The sequence below is a fragment of the Sorex araneus genome, chromosome 5 (genome assembly GCF_027595985.1).
Source record: "Sorex araneus isolate mSorAra2 chromosome 5, mSorAra2.pri, whole genome shotgun sequence".
Classification (NCBI taxonomy): Eukaryota; Metazoa; Chordata; class Mammalia; order Eulipotyphla; family Soricidae; genus Sorex; species Sorex araneus.
The window spans coordinates 151615207-151636636 of NC_073306.1; the positions used below are offsets into that span (position 1 = coordinate 151615207).

Sequence of the window (21430 nt, forward strand, 5' to 3'; positions counted from 1 at the left end):
AGGGAGGAGGGGTGTTGACCCGGCGGTGCTCAGGACTTACTCCTGGCTCTGCGCTCAGGAATCACTCACGGTGGGGCTCGGGGGACCCGAGGGGGCGCCGGGACCGAACCCGGGTCAGCGTGGTGCAAGGCAAACGCCCTACCTGCCGCCCCGTCCTCTGGCTCCAGCTCAGGCGTGGACTGCGTGCGGGATGTTACAGGAGATGTGGGGGCACCCAACGGCCAACGCGGCTGCCCTCAGCCCCCTCCGCGGCTGCCCCGTGTGTCCTGCCGGCCCCCGCGGCCCCAGGCACCCCAGTCCTCCAGGGCCAGGTCCAGGCGCCCACCCGGGGCCCGCAGACAAGGCGGCGGCCGCTGGCCAGTTGGAGCCGCTTCCGGTTCCAGCATCCTCCGCTTCCGCCTGATTGACATCAGCAATCCCAGCCGCCCCCCGGGCCGGACTCTGGGCGACCCCCCGACACAGCTGCGGGCAGGGAGGCCCCCTCGCCCCTCGACTGTCCCTGCAGCTCCTCTCGGCTTCGCTGGCCCCACGGCGCAGGGCCGGGGAAGGGCGTTCTCGCCCCGCGCCCAGCGGCTGGCCCTAGGGCAGAAGCTGGGTCTGGGGGCGCCTCGGAGGCTAGAGAGACTGTTGGCCTGGTGGGGGGCGGCGGGCGCCTCGCCTCCTCGTGCTCTGGCTGGGAAGTCGTTTACAGGAGAGATCTGGAATCTGGGGATGCTGAGGGCATGTCCAAAGGCAGGGGAGACACGCAGAGTAGCGAGGCAGGGGTGAGCTGCCAGGCCGAGGACGCCCACCCACGCGGCTGTGGGTGCTGATGCTGGGTGCACCGGGTAGAGGTTTGATAAGCACGCTTCTTCATTTGGACGTTCCGTCAGGACTCCTGGAGCCTGGCCACACCCGGAGATCCTCAGCGGCCCAGCCTCCAGAGGGAGGGCAGCCAGGCCGCCCTTGTGCTCCAGGCAGACCGAGATTCCATCCTGGCAACCTTTAGGGTCCCTGAGCCCTGGAGGAGTGATCCCTGAGCAGAGTCAGGAGTCAGCCCTGAGCGCTGCTAGTGTGACCCCCAAACTGAAGCAGACCAAGAAGAGGCTGGCAACTGTGAGGAGTCTCCAGGAGACTAGATAAGCCAAGAGGAAAACCTCTGCTTGGAGTCTAACCAGTGTTTCTCAACGTTTTTCTGCCTCAGGGACCTTAGGCAGCCTTCCCTTCATTTCCTTCACAGGCCGCTCGACCCCTAATCTTGTACCAGGTCCCCCCGCTTGACCTTTGGCCCCTTTCAAATGTCCTGGGGCTCCAGCAGGGGCCCACGGGAGGCCTGGTTGAGAAGAGCTGGTCTGAACCATCCCGTGTGTGACACCTTATGTGGTCACCTGAGCAGAGCAGTCTGCGCCCGGCCAGGGATCTGGGATTCCTTCTGGAGGGGGTTCTGTAATGATGCCTCACCGCCCTTCCGCATTTCAGTGGCAGCCCTGTCACACACAGCCACCTCACACACACACACACACACACACACACACACACACACTCACATACACACACACTCACACACACACACACTCACACACACACACATACACTCTCCTCCTCGCCCCAGGCCCTTGATTCCTGCTAGCCGGGAGCAAGCCAGTCCCTGCCTAACCATAGCTTTGTCAGGAAACAAGTGTTTTGTTTGGGGGCCACATCCCCTGATGTTCTGCTGAGGGGCCACCCTGGGCTTGGCCCTTTGAGCCTCTCCCCAGTCCCCCAGCCCCCAGCCCCACCCCTCGCTCTTCACACCCCAGGAAAGAAGGAAGGGGGTGCTGGCAAAGGGATGCCCCAGGTCTCTTTGCGACTGTGCCCTGGTCCAGCTCTGGCCACTGGTCCCTCCAAGGACCCCACGGGGCTGTCTGCTCACCCGCCCCCGCGTCTCCACACCCCAGGAGGGACACCGGGCGGCTCTTTCCTTAGTCTCTTTAACCTGTGTCTCCCCCTGGGACTGACCCCGGGAGCCCTGCCCAGGCCTGCGCGTGCCTGAGGAGGTAGTGTGAGGAGGCTGAAGGCAGGGTCTCCCTTGCCCCAGGCACCCCAAGCACCTCTGTTGTGGGGCTGTCACATCGGCACTGTTTCCTGCCATGATGTGAAATCGGAGTAAAATGAGTCAGAGGGAGAGGGACGACATAGAATGACCACACTCATTTGCAATGTCACTGTCACTGTCATCCCGTTGCTCATCGATTTGTTCGAGCGGGCACCAGTAACGTCTCTCATTGAGAGACTTATTGTTACCATTTTTGGCATATCAAATACGCACGGGTAGCTTGCCAGGCTCTGCTGTGCAGGCTCAAAACTTTCGGGAGCTTGCCGGGCTCTCCGAGAGGGGCCGAAGGAATCGAACACAGGTCAGCCGTGTGAAAGGTGAACGCCCTCCCGCTGTGCTATTGCTCCAGCCCCATTTGCAACGTAGAAAAAAAAAACAACATAGTATGAGAAATTTGCTTATAAATGGATGGATATGGAGAGTTTCATGCTGAGTGAAATGAGTCTGAAGGAGGGGGACAGACATAGAATGACTGCATTCATTTGTGGGATTTAAAAAAAAAAAGTATGAGGCTAATATCAAAGCCAGGGAAACCGGGCCAGGGGACTGGTCATTGGTTCAGTGGTTGGAAGCTTGCCGTAAGAGTATACAGGGTGAAGGGGAGTAGGGATAAAGGGGACAGAGAAGGGGCAAATGTGACAATAATAGTTGGCAGTAATCACTCTGGGCAAGAACTGGGTGTTGAAAATAGGTAAAGGGTATATATAATAACCTTTCAGTATCTGTATTGCAAACCATGATGCCCAAAGGGGAAAACAGAGAGAGAGAAAAGAGAGAGAGAGGGGGGAAGGGAGAGGGAGGGGGGAGAGAGGGAGGGAGAGAGATATCTGCCATAGAGGTGAAATGGGGTGTGGGGGGGAGGAAACTGGATTCACTGGAGGTGGGAAATGTACAATGGTGAAGGAACAGGTGTTGAAACATTATATGACTGAAACCCAACCATGAACAGCTTTGTAACTGTGTATCTCACTGTGATGCAATTAAGCAAACAAATAAATAAGTAAATGCTAAGCCAACAATGACCAAGAAATCATAGTATAAGAATAATACTCAAAGACTGTAGAATAATACTCGAAGACTGTAGAATAATACTCAAAGACTGGAGAGAGTGCAGTCAGGACAGAGAAGGGACCACTGTAACAAGACAATTAGAAGTGATCACTCTAGACAACAAGTGTAGAAGGAGGGGAAAAGAAAGGGATGTGTGTGATACCCTTTCAGTAACAGCCTTGCAAAACACAGTGCCTGAAAGGAAGGTGGGGGAGGTAGGGAGAGGGGGAGGGAGGGGGAGGGAGGGGGAGAGGCTGGTGCCGTGGGGGTGGCCAGGGAAATGGGACAATGGTGCTGGGAAATGCACGGGTGAAGCTGGTGTCGGAACATTGTATGACTAAAACCCAATCTTCGTCACTATCTCATGGTGAGTCAGTTTTTAACACAAATCAGGGACACGGTCCTGTGACCACAAAAGCCACACACAGGCCCCAAGCGACCTCCCCTGGTAGCTGCAGGGCGGGAGAGGGCGCCTGACTGAGCCGCTCAAGAACCTCCTGGTCCTGGCCGTCAGCTCTGTCCCCTCACACCCGAGGTCAGCTTCCCAGTGCTGTGCGGGGACGACGGGGTGGGGGAAGGAGACCTGTAAGGACCGAGGGGATACCGAGTCACCCGGGAGTCTGGCACAGGGAAAGGATAATGAGAATGAGAGACTATCTCCTCCCGCCCCCCCCAGCTCCCCACACCCCCCTACCCTCCCGAGGAGCAGCGGGCAGCAGGGGCAGGCTTGTCACCTGAGGTGCTCAGGCACCAGCTGACACTCAGGACTTTGCTGCCTCCCACGGGATGCTCAGAGGCCCGGGGGACCCACCAGGTTTTCTCAGCTAACCAGGCTGGCAGCTCGTGCAAAGTCCCAAGGATGCACCCCCGGGCCCGGGACCACTGGTCAGGCCAGCCTGTGGTGGTCTCGGGTACACCCACAGATGCTCGAAGGATGCACCCAGGGATGCTTGGGAGGACCACATAGTGCCAGAGATCGAACCCTCAGCACTGTGCTCTCTCCGGCCCCTGGAGCACCAGCCCTGGGGAGGACAGGGAAGACGGCGCAGCAAACCCAGGCAGGGACAGCATCAGCTGCCCCCGTGGTGGCCGCTCCTTCCTCTTTCTCTCGAATTGGAGTCAGGACCAGAGAGACCGCGTCAGAGCTGCCTTGTACGCAGCCCCCCCAGCATCACCTTGGGTGGTCCTGAGTACCGAGTACCACTTAGAGTCATCCCTGAGCACAAAGCCAGGTGGACTGAGAACTGCCAGGGTAGCTCCAAAACCAAAAATAAACGACCCGGGTAACTGTGTTAAATAAAACCAAGGTTAAAGTCACACAAGCAAGCAGGGAATTCTAAAGCCACCAATTCACGAACATTCTGCCAGCGCAGGCTGCTCTGTGCTCTAGTTTGAAAACACGTTCTCTTCCCCGAAGGAACTGTTTCTGTTCCATCATCACTGCCTACCTCTCACCTCCTCCCAGCCCGTAATGCCCATGTCCCACCCCTACACACACACACACACACACACACACACACCTGTGTCTGTCTCTACAGCTTTACTGATTCTGAGTGTTCTGCAGACAGGGGCTGGCATCATGCCCTCTTGCCCTCTTCTTCCCCAGAGCTTTGGGTTGGAAAGGATTGTGCTGTGATTTTTTTTTTCTTTTGGGGGCTGGGGCTTGGGTTTGGGGGTTGCTCAGGGCTCACTCCTGGATCTACATTCAAGAATCACTCCTGGTGGGCTCGGGGAACTATATGGGGTTCTGGGGATTAAACCCGGATTGGCTGCATGTAAGACCAGCCCCCCACCCATGTACTATCTTTTTGGCCCCTGAACTGTGTGGTTTTCATTTGAAGGTACTTTGCGTGTGGTAATGAAAGATACATATTCTGTGACACAGCGGGGAAGGCATTTCCCTTGCATGTAACGGGTGTGGGTTCTCTCCCTGCAACTGCACACGTTCTTCAGCACCACCAGGAATAATCTCTGAGTGCAGAGCCTTGAGCACCCCTGTATGGTCCCAAATAAAAACAAACAAACAAACAACCCTACCTTTGAAAAAAAAACCCCAAACAGCATTTGCATTTTCCTCAAAGAACAAAAATGGAATCCTCTGTGACGTGGCAATATCACTCCTGCACTTTCATCCAAACCATCTGACCCATTCATTCTCCGGGACTGTGCCCCCCAGCCGTGTGCAAGGCAGGCTGAGCCACAGGGCCCGGAGCCATCCTGGGCTCACCAGCAAATGATGGGGCACACAATGTTGATGGGATAAGAAGATGCCACAAAGGGGTGGGTGGAGATGAAATCATGCCTTTGGGGAGGAAAAGCGGGTGGAACTCCAGGTGAGTGTATGAAGTGAAATCAGTGAGGAGTAAAAGACACGGGATACGAGCTAAAGCGAACGAACCTGCCAACAAAGGAGCAAAATGAACTCAGACTTGGGGAAAACGAGGGCGGTGGTCAAGGGCCCAGGGGAGGTGGGTGGGAAGAGAGCAGAGGGGGTCTCGGGGGAGTGGCCTGGAACTCTGATGGGTGATGGCAGTTGTATAGACACGGGGCAGTTACACAGAGACAAAACTTCACAGTATTTGGGCCCAATGGTAATTCCACAACAGTCACAGTTGGGCCCAGGAGGCCTCCTATGTCCCCCACAACTCACCTGAGCGGGCTCCTTGCCTCTGGCCCTGCCTGCCTGGGGTCCCAGGCTGCGGCTGGCTTTGTCCCCGGCCTCCCGCTCTGCTCATCTCCCGGCTGTCACTGCAGCAGCTCCGACAGTGCTTCCTCAAAGCAGGCAGGGGCCGGGGTGCAGGGGCCCCCGTCCGGTCACTCCCTGGGCGCCTGCTGCTTGGTGTCCGCTGCTCGGAGGCTCTGCAGGGTTCTCGGGCGGCGCCTCCCCAGGATGCACGGCCCGTGGCCCCCCCGGTGTCAGACAGGCCCCCCCTCCCAATGGACACCATGTCCTAGAAGCCTCCCCCGCAGCCCTGGGGAAGGGCAAGTCTGGGAAATCGGGGGCGGGCGGGGGGATGGCCACAGGTCCCCTACAGCCAGGGAGCCATTCCAGCGCCTGGTGTGCTGTGAGCCAGGCCCGCGCCAGCTCGCCAGGGTAATCGATCCTGTTACCAAAACAATCGCAGGGCCGCGGAGGCTTGGCAGAGATTCCACAGGAGGCTGGCGAGGCCGCAGCCTTTTCCCAGGATGCTAATTAAAAACACAGCCCGACCCAGACAGCGTCATAAATAATTCAACTTGGAGGCCACAGGGAGCAGGGCTCACGCCGCTGCTCAGATCCCTGAGTGCATGCTGGCTCCTGCATTGTGCAGCCTTTCTGGAGAGTTTCCCGAGAAGAAGGGCCCCCAAAGGTGGCATGTGGGGGCAGAGGTCCACACCAAGGCCTGGGTCCAGCAGCGGGCAGACCCCATTTGGAGTGCTGCCCTTTCAACCTGTGATGAGACTGGAAAGGGGGTGCCCACACACAGATGAGCATGCGCGTGCACACACACACGTGAAAAACTGCTACACACATACACATACATACACATGCGAAATGCTGTCACACACACACACTGTGGAATGCTGACACACACACATGAAATTCTCACACACACACACATACACACACACACACACACACATACACACACACAAACGTGAAATGCTTTTTCCGAGTGTCTGTTAGTTTGGCCCTGTGCCTAATCCATGTAGATCTTATGCTTTTCTGGTTCCAGAGCACAGCTGAATGCTAACGCTTTTCCCTAGCAGGAAGCAGCTCCCCTGCACCCCTAATTCAGGAAACATGGTGGCCTGTGGGTGTGGCTCTGGCCCTGGGTAGATGTAGAGTACTGCCCCCTCCCCCCACACACACCTCACACTACATAGACTTGCCGCGGGAGTCAGGCCTCCGGCCAACTCCGCCCAGCAATTTCCTCCGTGGCCTTCTGCAGCTCCTAAGGACTCACTTGATACACCTGGGAGAAAGTTCCACTGTCCACATGAGTCAAGATGAGGCTCCCGAGTCAGGGAGCAGCTTGCAGCTCGGACTTGAGCCTGGTTGAGAATTAAACAGGCAAAGTCCAAGCACTGGTACAGAGCAGAGACCCTCTGTACTGCGCCCCTGTTACAGGCAGAGACCCTTCGTACTGCACCCCTGTTACAGGGCAGAGACCCTCCGTACTGCACCCCTGTTACAGGGCAGAGACCCTCCTGCACTCCTGTTTCACATGTGAAGAGCCTCCCGAGTGCACCCCTCCCACGTGTGGAGACCCTGGTCTGGTCGCGTCCTTGACATGTGTACGGTTGCTTACACCAGCAGTGAGTGCATTCTCCACCACTAAGGCAGGAAAGGACGTCCTCGAGACGTTCTGTAGGATTCCCGGTAAGAGGGTTTCTGAAAAATCGCCCTTCCTGCTTCCTTGCTTGCTTCTGTGACAATGACTCGGTGGAGGTGAGAGGCGCCAGCTCCTTCACACGAGGAATGCAGCCGGTTGCTGCTGGCTCCGTCCAGAGAGCCTGTGATATGAATCATGACTCCTTTGTTGGTGAAGTCACTGATTTCCCGGGTTTAGAGGACCCAGGAGCACTCAGGAGCTTGTTGTCACAAAGGTGGGGGCCTAGAGTGGGGCCCAGCAGAGGGTGCGCCAGGAATTGGCGTTTCAACTTCCTCCTGGCTGGCCGGGGACCAAGCGCAGAGTCTCCGTGGCCTGGGAGCGCATTCTGGTTTTGTGTTTTATTTCTGGTCTCGAAAAGCATCTGTGTCTTTGGGGGTGCGTGACAATCGTCTTACTTTGTGCAGACCAAGTGCGGATGCAGAGATGGGTAACAGAATCCTTGCAACAGGCCTCAGCGGCCAACTTCCTCTGCACAAGCAGAAACTGAGACATAGAAACTGGCTCCAAAGGGAAGTTGTTGTCGCCGGTATCTAGAAAGATGAGGGGAAAGCCCGCGACTCAGCCACATTGCCTGGCTTTGTCTATTTGCTTCCTCCTGACTTCTGGCCAGTTTTCTTCCAGCCCGTAGCAACCTGGCCTGCCGCCGTGCGCAGGAGCCTGCAGGCACGGAGCTCTCTGACCCTGGGTACATGGAGAGAGGCCGGGGGCCCCAGGAAGCCAGCATGGAGACAGCGGGTGTCTCAGGAGGCAGTAAGACAGGAATGGGGTGTGTGTGTGTGTGTGTGTGTGTGTGTGTGCGTGTGTGTGTGTGAGCATGTATGTGTGTGTGAGAGCGTGTGTGTGTGTGAGCATGTGTGTGTGTGTGTGAGCATGTGTGTGTGTGTGTGTGTGTGTGTGTGTGTGTGTGTGTGTGTGTGTGTGTAGTGGCAAGGCATGAGGCTACGTGAAGGCAGTTGCAGAGCTTGAACCCCAGGTTATAATGGTAGCTTTCAGTTAAACATACTTAACAAGTCAGAGCTTTTTCATTGCAGTTCTTGCTGCAGGCTGGATCCTGAAAGGTGGAGCGTGAGTGTAGCTCTTACTTGAATTGATGCGTTAATTATTAACTCTGCCACCGGGTCATAGTGGCCCCAACAGTGAGAAACAGTTTGCCTGTTCATTTCCTCTACAAATATTTATTGGTCCTCCTTTCTGCCTGGCTTGGGGAAGGACAGCTATGGCTAAACTGTCAGAGAGGGACACTGGCGATCTGCTCGGGGTGGAAGTTTGGGGACCAGGCCCGGTGCTTAGGAACTCTTCCTGGGTGTTCTCTGGGGACCGCGCTGTGCTGGGGATGGAACCCAGGTTTCTTGCCTGCAAAATACGGGCTCCAGCCCACTGAGCTATCTTGATGGTCCTGCAGTGAGTCTTCTGGTCCCTGTGGAGTCATCCTGGGAGGTACAGCCTCGTGGCAGAAAGAACCACATTATCACACATTTCTAAAACAGAAGCCTATGTGATCACAATTTTCCTAGATACATACAAACACTTGCATGCATTAGTTAGGAATGGGTTTGACTGCAAATCCCAGAAAGCCCTTGGATGGAGTTTGGAAGCAATGGAAAGGATGCTGAAAAGCCACTAGCATGTGTACCATGATTGTGTGTGTGTGTGTGTGTGTGTGTGAGTGTGAGTGTGTGTTCACATGAGTGTATGTGTGTATGAGGTACTCTGAGACTGTACCTAATATTTTTGAAGACTCAAGACATAGAGGTGGGGGAAAAGGCAACTCTTTTTTTTTTTCTACCTGCTGCTGCCCTCAAAAATAGCAACATTTTTTTTTTTTTTGCTTTTTGTGTCACACCAGCAATCACAGGGGTTATTCTGGCCCATGCACTCAGGAATTACTCCTGGCGGTGCTTGGGGAACCATATAGGATGCTGGGAATCGAACCCAGTTTGGCCTCGTGCAAGGCAAACGCCCTACCCGCTGTGCTATTGCTCCAGCCCAAAAGGCTACTTTTTTTACAGACAAGCAGTTGGCTTCCACTCTCAAAGGCAGATTTTTATCTTTTGGCAAAGACTGAACATGGATTTGGTGAAGATTCTCTTGCAAGACTCCCATCCTTCAACAAAAAGGCCAAAAGCTCTTATGAAGTGAAAAGAATATTTTTAAATTTACTTTTAAAATTAAATTGGAGCAATAGAACTGGAAGAACTGGAGCGATAGCACAGCTGGTAGGGTGTTTGCCTTGCATGCGGCTGACCCAGGTTCGATTCCTCCGTCCCTCTCAGAGAGCCTGGCAAGCTACTGAGAGTGTCCTGCCCTCACGGCAGAGCCTGGCAAGCTCCCCATGGAAATTATTTATCTAGATTCCATTACTATTGCCAATCAGTTATTTGTCTAGATTCCATTAGTACCAATCAGTTATTTACCTAGATTCCATATTGTTAACATCCCATGTTCCAAACCTGGCCACTGGTGATTGCCAATCATTAATCTATCTGGGAAATGTCAGCCTCCACCCGCCCCACTCCCCAGGCTTCCTGTCACCCCCTATCCAGGTCCTCGCAGTTCACCTGGCCCAGTTGGTTTCAGAGTCTTTCCAGCAGGAATTCCAACATATATTGATTCTGGAGACCAGGTGAGCTCCCCCTACCTTAGACTGAAGATTCACCCTCCCAGGCCCCAGCAGGAAGAGATGGTCAAAGCTTGACATCTGGCCTTGAAGACCAACTGGGCAAGAGGAGGCTCCCTCGAGGGGGTTTTCTCCCCAAAGAGGACTTGCCCCTGGAAGCCATGATAGTCTACATCCTGGTTAAGTGTTCTCTGTTTTTAACTGCCTACGGGGGATGTTGCCAGCAGGGATATTTTATTATCTGTGCCAGCCTGGTCCCAGCTGCGTGAGGGGATGGCGGAGAAGGAGATGTGCTGAGGGAAGCGGCAGTGAGGAAGACGGCTCGTTAGGGAAGGAGTGTGATCTGGACCATGGTGTTGAGGTGACACGGAGCTCAGGGGGCAGCCTTTGGAGCACAGTCGTCTCCATCCGGAACCAGGCGGAAGATGCTAACCCCCAGTATTTCCTGCTAATCTAGTAGATGTTTTTGGGACAGGGTATGGAAGTCTGAGTTTCTTCAGGGTTGAGGAACTAGGATCATATTTAGTTATCAGGGAGTCACAGAAGCCTTGCTTTGGTCTGAGTGTTGATTCACATATGTGATTGAATTTGGCTTTGGGTTTGGATTGGGTGTTTGCCCTTCTACCCCAGGAAAAGGATGAACCGTGAATGCTTACCATCAGAACTAAGCTATTCTGGGCACTTCATTGTGATGTTAGTCCACTTAAGTTAATGTCATTGACCCGTTGTCTCTGACCTAAACCTAAAATTTAAGAACAAAGCTTTCTCAAAGGAACAAGTGTTTACAGAGGTACAATAAATTAAAAATGCGAGAAAGAGTGGGGGTTGCAATAACTCGGCAAACGGAGTTCAGGCTTTGCATTCATGAGGTCCGGGACTTCTTCCTGATCCCCAGCACCTCTGGGAGCAATCCCTGGTCACGGAGCTGGGAGCAATCCCGGGTCACGGAGCTGGGAGCAATCCCTGGTCACGGAGCTGGGAGTAATTCCTGAGCACAGAGCTGGGAGCAATCCCTGGTCACGGAGCTGGGAGCAATCCCTGGTCACGGAGCTGGGAGCAATCCCTGAGCACGGAGCTGGGAGCAATCTCTGGTCACAGAGCTGGGAGCAATCCTTAGTCACGGAGCTGGGAGCAATCCCTGAGCACGGAGCTGGGAGCAATCCTTAGTCACGGAGCTGGGAGCAATCCCTGAGCACGGAGCTGGGAGCAATCCCTGAGCACGGAGCTGGGAGCAATCCCTGGTCACGGAGCTGGGAGCAATCCCTGGTCACAGAGCTGGGAGCAATCCCTGAGCACGGAGCTGGGAGCAATCCCTGGTCACGGAGCTGGGAGCAATCCCTGGTTACGGAGCTGGGAGCAATCCCTGAGCACAGAGCTGGGAGTAATTCCTGAGCACAGAGCTGGGAGCAGGCCCTGAGCACGGAGCTGGGAGCAATCCCTGAGCACGGAGCTGGGAGCAATCCCTGAACACAGAGCTGGGAGTGATTCCTGAGCACAGAGCTGGGAGCAGGCCCTGAGCAGTGCCAATATAGTCCTTCTAACCACCTTTCCCCACAAATGCAAGAAAAGAGACAGCCACACTGAAATTTCCCAAATATTCAGCCAGTATCTTTTTTAATGCTTTCTAACCTGTTCATATTTTGATTTGTGTTTTAATGTTGCAGGATCTAGAACTTCTCATACCATGCAGCACAGGCACAGTAAAAGGGGGCATCTTTGCCCTGTTTTCAATCTTAGGACAAAACTTCGTGTTTTTGCTAGAAGATGTTAAGCTAACCTCTTAAAATGGATAAGGGGGATCCTATCTGTCTCTGCTATTTGTTTCTTTTGTTTTTTTTTTTTTGTTTTTTGGGTCACACCTAGCAATGCACCGGGGTTACTCCTGGCTTTGTACTCAGGAATTACTCCTGGCGGTGCTCAGGGATGCTGGGAATCAAACCCGGGTCGGCCGCATGCAAGGCAAATGCCCTACCCGCTGTGCTATCACCCCAGCCCCTATTTGTTTTGTTTTGATATTCCTAGTGGTGTTTGGGGAACCATAAAATGCTGCAGATAAAGCATGTGCTTGAGCCCTTTGAAACATCTCCCTGGCCAAATGGTAAATGCCGAATGAACAGCTATTTTATAGTTTATTCGTTGTTGTCGTGCTGAGATTGAACCCAGGTTTCATATACTCAAGGCAGATACTTTGCCACGGACCCACATCCCTGACACATTTTCTATTACAGAAAGTAATTCCAGGGGCTGGAGAGATGGTACAGCAGGTAAGGTGCCTGCCTCACACAGAGCCAACCGGGCTTTGAGCTCCAGCATCCCATACGGCCCCCTGGGCCTGCCGGGAGTAACTCCTGAGTGCAGAGCCAGGAGTAACCCCAAGCATCTCCGGGTGTCCCCGCCTCACCCGCCCCCTCACCCCCAGAAAAAAGAAATTTCAGAGAATTGATGTGTCTCCTTCTGTCAGAGCTGTTCTTTCCTGTGTGAACTTTAGTTACCAGCTTTTTTGCTCTCTTAGATACCAAGTTATTGAGGTTATCTATTTCTGTTGTGTGGGTTTTGATATTCTCTGTCTTTCAAGGAATTGGTTCACATTATTTCATCAAATTTGTGAGGAAATAGCTTCTTTTGCACATCTAATGCTCCTTCCCCTGTCAGTGTGGAAGTGGGCATCTCGTTGGTAAATATGCAGAGGGTGGGTGAGGAGAATTCCCTAGCAGTGCTGGTTTGGGTTTAGGAGCTGCAACCAATGGTGTTTAAAATGCAACCTGGATCCCACATGCCAAACATGTGCTCCAGCCCTTTGTGCCATCACCCTAGCCCCATGAAGTTGTTTTTATACTTGTCACTTGTATCACTTGTAGTCCCGTTGATCTTTGATTTGCTTGAGCAGGCACCAGTGATGTCTCCACTTGTCCCTGTCGTGTGCTAGTGCAGCTCAATAATTATCTGCTTGCTCCAGGAACAGGAAGAGCCTCAAATCGTTCATTTAGGGATTTGAGGAAGGAATCTGACCATCTAGTTGGTGGGCGGCCACGAGGTCTTCTGACGTCCCGTGGAATCCAGTGGGTTTAGTCCAGTGGTCGTCTCTGAATCGCATTACATGACCGGCCCATCTGATTTTTGATGCCTTGGCAAACGAGACAGCATCCCTGATTTTTGACCGTCGACGGAGGTCAGAACTCGGGATTCCTTCTCTCATTTGAGTGAGACATGATATTCCCAGCACAGCTCTTTCGATTCCTCTTTGGGATACCCTAATAGCATTCTCATCCTGCTTGCGCAGGGCCCAGGTCTTTGAGGTATATGTTAGTGCAGGAAGAACGATGGAATCAAAAAGATGTGCCCAGAGTCGGAGGTTCTTCGTTCTCTTAACCACTTCTTCGATGCTCTTGAAGGCATTCCACACTGCTCTCTTCCTCCTGGGCAGTTCTGGCACCAAGTCGTTCCTCATGTTGATTTCTCGACCCAGGTACACACAGCTGCTGCATTCGGAGTTGTTCGTTCCATTGAGAGCAAATGGAGCTTCAGGGACCAGTTCATTTTTCATGAACATCGTCTTGTTGAGATTCAGCTGCAATCTGACCTTTCCACACTCGTGGTGGAAGTCGGCCAGCATTTGTGCCGCTTGGCTAATGTTTGTTATGAGAATGATGTCATCAGCGAAGCGGAGGTGGTGTAATTGCCGACCATCTATCTTCACTCCCATTCCTTCCCATTCCAGTTGTCGCATGATGTTCTCAAGGGTGCACTGAAGAGTTTTGGTGAAATGGTATTACCTGCCACACCCCTCTCTTTATGTCAATGATCACTTCCTTGTAGAATGGTGAGATCCTGGTGGTGAATCCACAATACAGCTCGAGGAGGATTTTGATATACTGAGTTTGAACGCCCTGTTTGGCCAGGGCTTCGATGACCGCCTCAGTCTCAACAGAATCGAAGGACTTCTTTAAGTCGATGAACGTTAGACAGAGCAGCATCTTGAACTCTTGTGAAACTTCAATGAGTTTGGTCACTCATTGAAGTTTCTATCGTGCTGAATCCCCTTCGGAACCCGGCTTGCTCGCATGGTTGTCCTTCATCTAGTGTTCTGCCTATTCTATTCAGGATGATACGAGTGAACAACTTGTAGACGACAGACAGCAGGCAGATTGGGCAATAGTTGCCAATGTCGTGGATGTCTCCCTTCTTGTACAACAGAACGGTCCTACTGGTTTTCCACTGAGACGGAACCTTGCATTCAGACAGGTAGCGTGTGAGGACACACCATAAAACACTTAATACCTATTATTCCTGCACCATATTTGATAGGGTTCAAATTTGGTGTGAACCATGGTAACACCTCTAAGGGCGATTGGAGGCCGCCCTAAAAGCCTCTGTCCCTCTCGGAGAGCCCAGCAAGCTACCAAGAGTGTCCCGCCCGCACAGCAGAGCCTAGCAAGCTACCCATCGCGTATTCAATATGCCAACAACAGTAACAACAATTGGCCTCATTCACCTGTCACCGAAAGAGCCCCCAATACAGCAGTGTTAAGAAAGATGAGCAAAGAGAGGCTGAAAAAAATCTCGGGGATGAACTACACTGACAAAACAAAGAAAGACTAAAATGATTGTACTTTCAACGCACGGACACTGGCATCAGAAGCATCCATAGAGGACCTGATGGTGCTAGCGCAGAAGATCAAGTACGACATCATTAGTCTGACCGAAACAAGGAGACATCAATCACATCATGCCATTTTCGACACTGGAGAAGAATTGTTCCTCGGAACATGTGACAACAGAGGCGTTGGTGGCGTTGATGTCCTTGTCAACATGAACTTGGCCATGAGCATCAATTCATTCAAATGCCTAACAACCCGAATTGGACAATTACGCTTGAATAGATGTGGCTCACTGCCTGCAGTTTCTATCTTCATCATCTACGCACCAACTTCAAACTACGATGAAGAAAGAAATTGAGAGGTTCTACGTGGAACTGGAGAAGTTCTATAAAGAAGACCACACCTTCTACAAGATCATTGTTGGTAATTTTAATGCCAAGATAGGTCCAAGAAGGTTTCCCGAAGAACTCCACATTGGGACACATGGCCTAGAATGGAATGATCGGGGTGAGAGACTGTCTGAATTCATCATGTCGACCAAGACCATCCATGGTAACTCACAGTTCCAGAAGGCCGAATCTAAATGCTGGATATGGGAGTCTCCCAGTGGACAGTTTCACAATGAAATTGACCACATCATATTCAATCGAAGGTTTTGCCTGACCGATGTCGCTGTTGTCCCAAAATTCCAAATGGGATCAGACCACCATCTCCTTCGTGTGAAATTCTACTTCACAGAGTGGGGAGAAAAGTCTGCAAAATTCAAGTCTAAGAAGGCAACTCCCAGAATGACCACAAACTGCAAGCTCTCTGGCACTATTGCAGCAACGTGGGAAGATGCCGTCCTTGACAACATTGACGAGGAATATGATTGACTGGTTCAGCACCTCCATGTCTGTGCGAAGAACGCCGAGAGTGAGAAAGCCACAAACAGACGCCTGTCTTCGGAAACTCTCGAGCTCATTCGTCAACGTGGTTTGGCACGAGACTCAGGCAACCACAAGCTAATGTCCGAGTTCACAAAGCTGTGCATAGATGCGATAAAGGAAGACCTCAAAGAGAGAAGAGCAGCAGTGTTGGCCAGTGCAGCAGAAGTCAGAAAAATTATTTGCAACACTCACCTGTCCTTTGCCAACTACAAGACCAAGGTGACTGCCCTCCGACGTCCCAATGGATCTGATCTATCACATCCTCCAGAAAGGCAATGGAGAGGATTACTCACGACTTCTACTCAGATCTCTTTGACAGCCATGTTCACCTACCCACATACCAAATTCCGCAGGATGGTTATGTCTTTCCTAACGTTCTCCCTTCTGAAATCTGACACGCCATTTCGTTGGTAAAGACGAGAACAGGACCTGTTCCGGGCAATGTCAGACCCGAACACCTGAAGAATCTGCCGCCAGTACTCATCAATACACTGGCCCGACTCTTCACACACTACCTGTTTTATACTAGAAATGTAATATTAATGTCATTTGGGTAAATACATTTACCATTTGTTGTCCATTATAGTCTATGACTATAATATTCAGCCCTCTATTTTGTCTCGGCATAAGTCAAAGGTGGATTCTACCACTTGCAGATGTAGAACGTGTGGAAACACACCTTCGGTTTGTGCCCCCTTGAACGCACACTCCCTCCCTCACCCAGGTCTCTGAGCCTCACCAGGCTGCAGTTAAGCTCACACTGACAATGATCCCTGTGTTTTGCAAGTAGTTCTTTTGTTTACCTTCCAGGCATTTCCTGTCCCAAAGTGCATGTTAGCCAGGTCAGGATGGCTCTCAAATATACTCTTTTCCAAATTATTTCCAGACCCCAGCCGTCCCCTCTGGACTAAGTCAGGGATATGAGTTGGTTTGTTGCCCAAATCCCACTTCTCTTGTGAATGCCTTAGAGGAGCCCCATGGCACCTCCGATGACTGTGTAAGTGCATCCGTCTCTCACTTAATAGAAAACTGGGAAATCACAGCTGGATTTGCCTGCAGTGCCTGAGACACATTTCACAGAGGTTTTATGTAAGTCTTAGGATTAGCTTCCCTTTGCGAGTAGCTGACAAATTGACAGAGACTTTAGCGAGACCAGTGTTTATCTCTTTATGTAACTTCGTCAGGAGCCAAGACAGCTTGTGGCAAATGATATCTCTGTTTCCCATTTCTGCTCCCATTTCTCTGCTTTCGCTTCCTATCTGGATGCATCCTCAAGATCACCACCTGATTCAACAAGGTTGTTGGAAGTAACTGAATTCAGGAAACTATGGTTTATATGCCCAAGGGTCTACTATTCTGCCATTAAAACGATGAAATTGTACCTTTTGGGGGGAAATGGATGTAATTGGAGGTGATTATACTAAATGAAAAAGTAAGGAAGTGAAAGGTCATTAACAGACAGGTTCGATTCTCTATAGAATAAAAAAAGCAAGTGAACTGGAAAAACTTAAGCCCAGTTCTCCCTCTTGGAGAAACTGGCAAGCTACTGAGAGTTTCCTGCCTGCATGGGAGAACCTTGCAAGCTCCCCATGGCATATTCATATGCCCAAACCAGTAAAACTGATGGGTCTCATTCCCCTGATACTGAAAGATCCTTCAATGCGGCACTGTTGGGAAGGACGAGTAAAGAGAGGCTTATAAAATCTCAGGGCTAGAATGAATGAAGACATTACTGAGACCACTCGAAAAAATTCACAATCAACAGGATGATGATGATGATGATGATGATGATGATGATGATGATGATGATGATGATGATGATTCTAGGTAGAATCTACTTTGATTCAGTGAAAAGTATGATGGTGACTGGAGGGGGGATGTGTGAGTGAATGAGTATGGGAGAGTTTGGGGGTAGCATGGCACAGAGGAATGAGTTTAAGAGTTTAGAAGAATGAGTATAAGAGTTTTTTTGGGTGCAGCATGGCTTGGAGCCTGTCGGCGCTCCCTCTGTTCCATGACATCTGAACTAGAGGCCAGGCTGAAGGCGGGTGGAAGAAGACTCCGTGCACAGAATCTTCCTGGACCTCCTGCTCCAGACTTCTGTTTGCATGACTGGGACAGAGAGGGTTCTTGTTTGGTCATGCTAAATTGTTTAGAAGAAAAACTGTATCTTCAGCTGGCCTCCTCACTGCCTTTTTGGCCAGGGGTGTAGCTCAGTGGCAGAACATATGCTTTACCATGGATTGGATTCCTGGCACCACACACACACACACACACACAGAAATACACACACATAAACACAGACACACACACACAAACATGCACAGAGAGAGAAATATACACACATACACATAGACACACACAGACACACACAGACACACACACATCTTTTTTGTTCCTTTCTGTTCAGATAACTAACCAATAAAAAGGAGACAGAATGTATTGTTAAACTTTTCCTCTTTCCCTCTCCTGCTGGCAAGAAAGGAAGAAATGATTGCTAAGTTCAAGGTCTCAGTGGATGGCCCACTGAGGAAGTGGGGGAAAAGGAGCCCGACAGCTGAGAAGGGCTGCAGCAGACCTGAGGAGCATCTGTAAAGAGTGTTTTGTGAGAGAATGAGGCATGCAAATTTCCATCAATGAAGTCATTGCCATTTCAGCCCTTGTTACATTGCAGCTGAACAAATACCACTGAAGTAAAAATGTCTCCCAGCTCCAGGACAGAGTGGAAGCTAGAAGATAGGGACTGGGATGGTTGGGACAAGTTGTGTCCAGAAGTTCGTGGGGGTCAGTCCTGGAGACAAGGCTGAGTCGTGCCCCTCTTTGAGGCCCTTCACAGAAGTTCTCAGGATCTTGTTTCCTCGATGCACCTTTCTACTCCAGACCTGCCCAGAGATCCTGATGCCACCCCCACCCCTTACTAGAAATGATTATGGAAAGTACTAGGTCAGACAGCAACATAAATGGCAGGCTACAGCCGCAGGCTGGTGACCACAGGGCGGAAGCAGAGGGCAAGAGAAAAGCGCTGGGAGGAAACGGCCTGAGCGCGCGGTTCAAGGCCAGACCCTCTGGCACGGCCACGGAGTGATGCCAGAGGCCAGTGGGGAAGCCCTCTTGAAAGTTCCACAGAAAAGCCCGTCCTCAAAGGTAAGAGAGGTCACGCTGACCTAGACAGGAAAGCCGGTGCGAAAGGGAGCTGCCATCAAGGTCACCCACTTCTGACGGGCAAGAGGAAAGAGCAGACACAGACCCTGGGAGAGAGGCAGGTGGCACCCCGGGAACGGGGCCCAGCAGGACCGTGCGAGGCCCAGGTGGGAAGGCGGGAGGGGCAGAAGCGCCAAGGATGCAGGTCAAGGGCCCAGCAGGGCCGCTGGTGGTGTAGGCCTGGCTTCGGAAGCTTTGGGGCGCTCAGAGGGCACTGCTCAGGGGGCACTGTGAGCAGGAGAGACGGCAGCTTTATTACGTCTAGGCCAGACTGCACGCTAAGTAAATACGCGGCAGCTGTGAAAATAACTTTGCTGGACAGATTGTTTGCTAGTGAAAACACAGGGTCCCGCCAGCCCTCGCCCTCGCGGGATGCTCGAGGCCTTCCAGGCGCCACAGAACACCAGTGCCCATGCGACCTGGGGGTCCTCTTGGCAATCGTGGGGAAGAATTCCAGGCTCAGAGCTCAGAGACCAGTTGCCGTGCAGTCCCGGCGCCTGCCCCGTGCCCACTCAGTGCCAAGTCCCTTCCTCCCCCTGGCCTTTGGAAAGAAGGTCACACTCCCCTGAGTCTTTGCAGGAGATGACGTTCGGGCCGCTCCCAGTCAGGGCACCCCTCCTGCTCGAGGCAGGAGCCCCCACTGTAGCCATCTAGCGGGTCGCATGGCGCTCCGCGCTCACAGACTATTAGCGTGCCGCACAGCCGATGAAACGTCCCTTCTCGGGAGGAGGCAGGACCTGCTGGCTCGGAGATGCTGCTATGTGCATGCGGGAAGAGCAGGGAATGACCCGCGGGAGTCGGGGATCGTGAGCCCCCCCCTGCTCCCACACTCTCCAGCTCTCAGTCCCCTTTCCTGCTGACCCTCTCCTCGGCTCAGTTTCACAGGTATCCTCAACGCTGTCCCCCGCCTTAAAAATTCACTCCCAGGACACAAAAACCCAATCAAGCTGCTGTTTGTTTGGGTAAAAGCTCACTGTTTCTGGTCAACCACAAGAGGAGGGGCTGCCCCGAGACCTCCAGGGAGAAGAGGTGGCTTGTCTTCTCCAGGGGAGTGACAGGGGCTGACAGCACTGAGGGTTTCCAGCCGAGGGCACTGCCCTTCCAGTCTGGGTGTCCAGTAGTTTGCAGGGGCAGAGAGGGGTCAGTCCTGGAGACAAGGCTGATCGCCCACAGTGCTGACCTTCGTGCCCAGCCCCCTTCTGATTCTGCTGGGGTCCTCCTCATGCCAACAGGACAGTCCTATCAGGCAGGACATAACAGGCTTAGATATTCTCTCCCAGCAGCCAGAAGCAAGAACCAGCCCTTGGAGTCCGGTTAACCTCTCTTGGGGCACCAAATCTTCTCCAACTCCACACCGTTCCCCCAGGTGCCCCAAATGCCTTCTTGGGAAGCTCCCCCACTCCACAACCACCCACTCTCCATCCCTCCTGAGTCAAGCTCTGCAAACTCTTCTCCCACGTGAGTCCCCAACCCCCACAGTTACACCATCCGTGTGCCTCCACATCTGCGATGTGGCCCCATGTGCTTTGGGCTCCATCCAATGACCAGGGCTGACAACCCCTCTCCTGGGCAGCTGCTGCCCACAAAAATCTTTCCCTGGGAAGAGCAGATGCTGAGGTCAGCCAGACTGCAACATGAATGTTTGGGGAACAGAATATTTTTCATGCCTGTAGAAGCCTGCTAAAATGAACCAAGATGACAGTCTGCTTGCGAAAACCAGAGGCAGAGTTGGCGGGTAAATTTCCATCGGTCTTAGCGAGTTTCCGAAGATGTGCCTCTCTGTTCTGTGCTGGGGGATACGCCCGGGATTGCCAGGAGGCGTCCCGCTCTCGCTGAGTGGGCATGGAGCTCTGAGGGCACCAGCCTAAGCTTTGCCCCCCACCCTGACCTAGAGGTAAAGCTCTGCGCGATGCCAGGGGCTGCCTCCAGCTAGGGACAGGTCCGGAGAGCCGTGTGCTAGCAGCCTGAGCACCAGCCGGTCCCGCCTGCCCCAGGGAGCTCGGGAGGGAGCTGATCGCTAAGGTAACCACAGGGCCCCGGGGGTGGGCAGATGCAGACACACGGCAGCTGCTGCGGCTGGGCACACAGCCTGTACCCTGCACGGGAGACACTCCCGGGGGCCCGCTGCTGCCAGCTGAGGCCTCGGAGCTGAGCTATGTGGGGCTGCTGCTCGAGAGAGCTGCTCGGAGAAAGTCTGGGTGGTCTCACGGTGCTCTGCTGGGTCCTGGAGACCCCTGGACCTCGGAAACCTCTTCCCTCTGGGAAACTCAGGTCTTGTGGCAGAGTTGGAACGTGAACTCATGATGTCAGTACATGGGCTCACCTGAATCTCCCGGGAAAGTGCTAAAGATGACTGCAGTGGGTGGTACATCCATTCACTCATTCATTCATTCATTCATTCATTCATTCATTCACTTATTTATTTATTTAGATGAAGTCATGGAAAGGGGGGGAGTGAATTTCAGGAAACCATAAGGCTAAGGTGGTCTCTGAAAGGAGCGATTCTGCCCTGCCCCAGCTCTTTGTTGTCGAATTATAAGACTTGGCCTAGACGAATACCATGCCGAGGTTTCACCTTAACACTG

At 52.7% G+C, this 21430-nt stretch overlaps 1 pseudogene; it reads left to right on the forward strand.

Moving 5' to 3' along the window:
* Nucleotides 1-14678: 14678 nt before the first annotated feature.
* LOC129404829 (craniofacial development protein 2-like) lies at nucleotides 14679-16039 on the forward strand (annotated as a pseudogene).
* Nucleotides 16040-21430: the final 5391 nt, after the last annotated feature.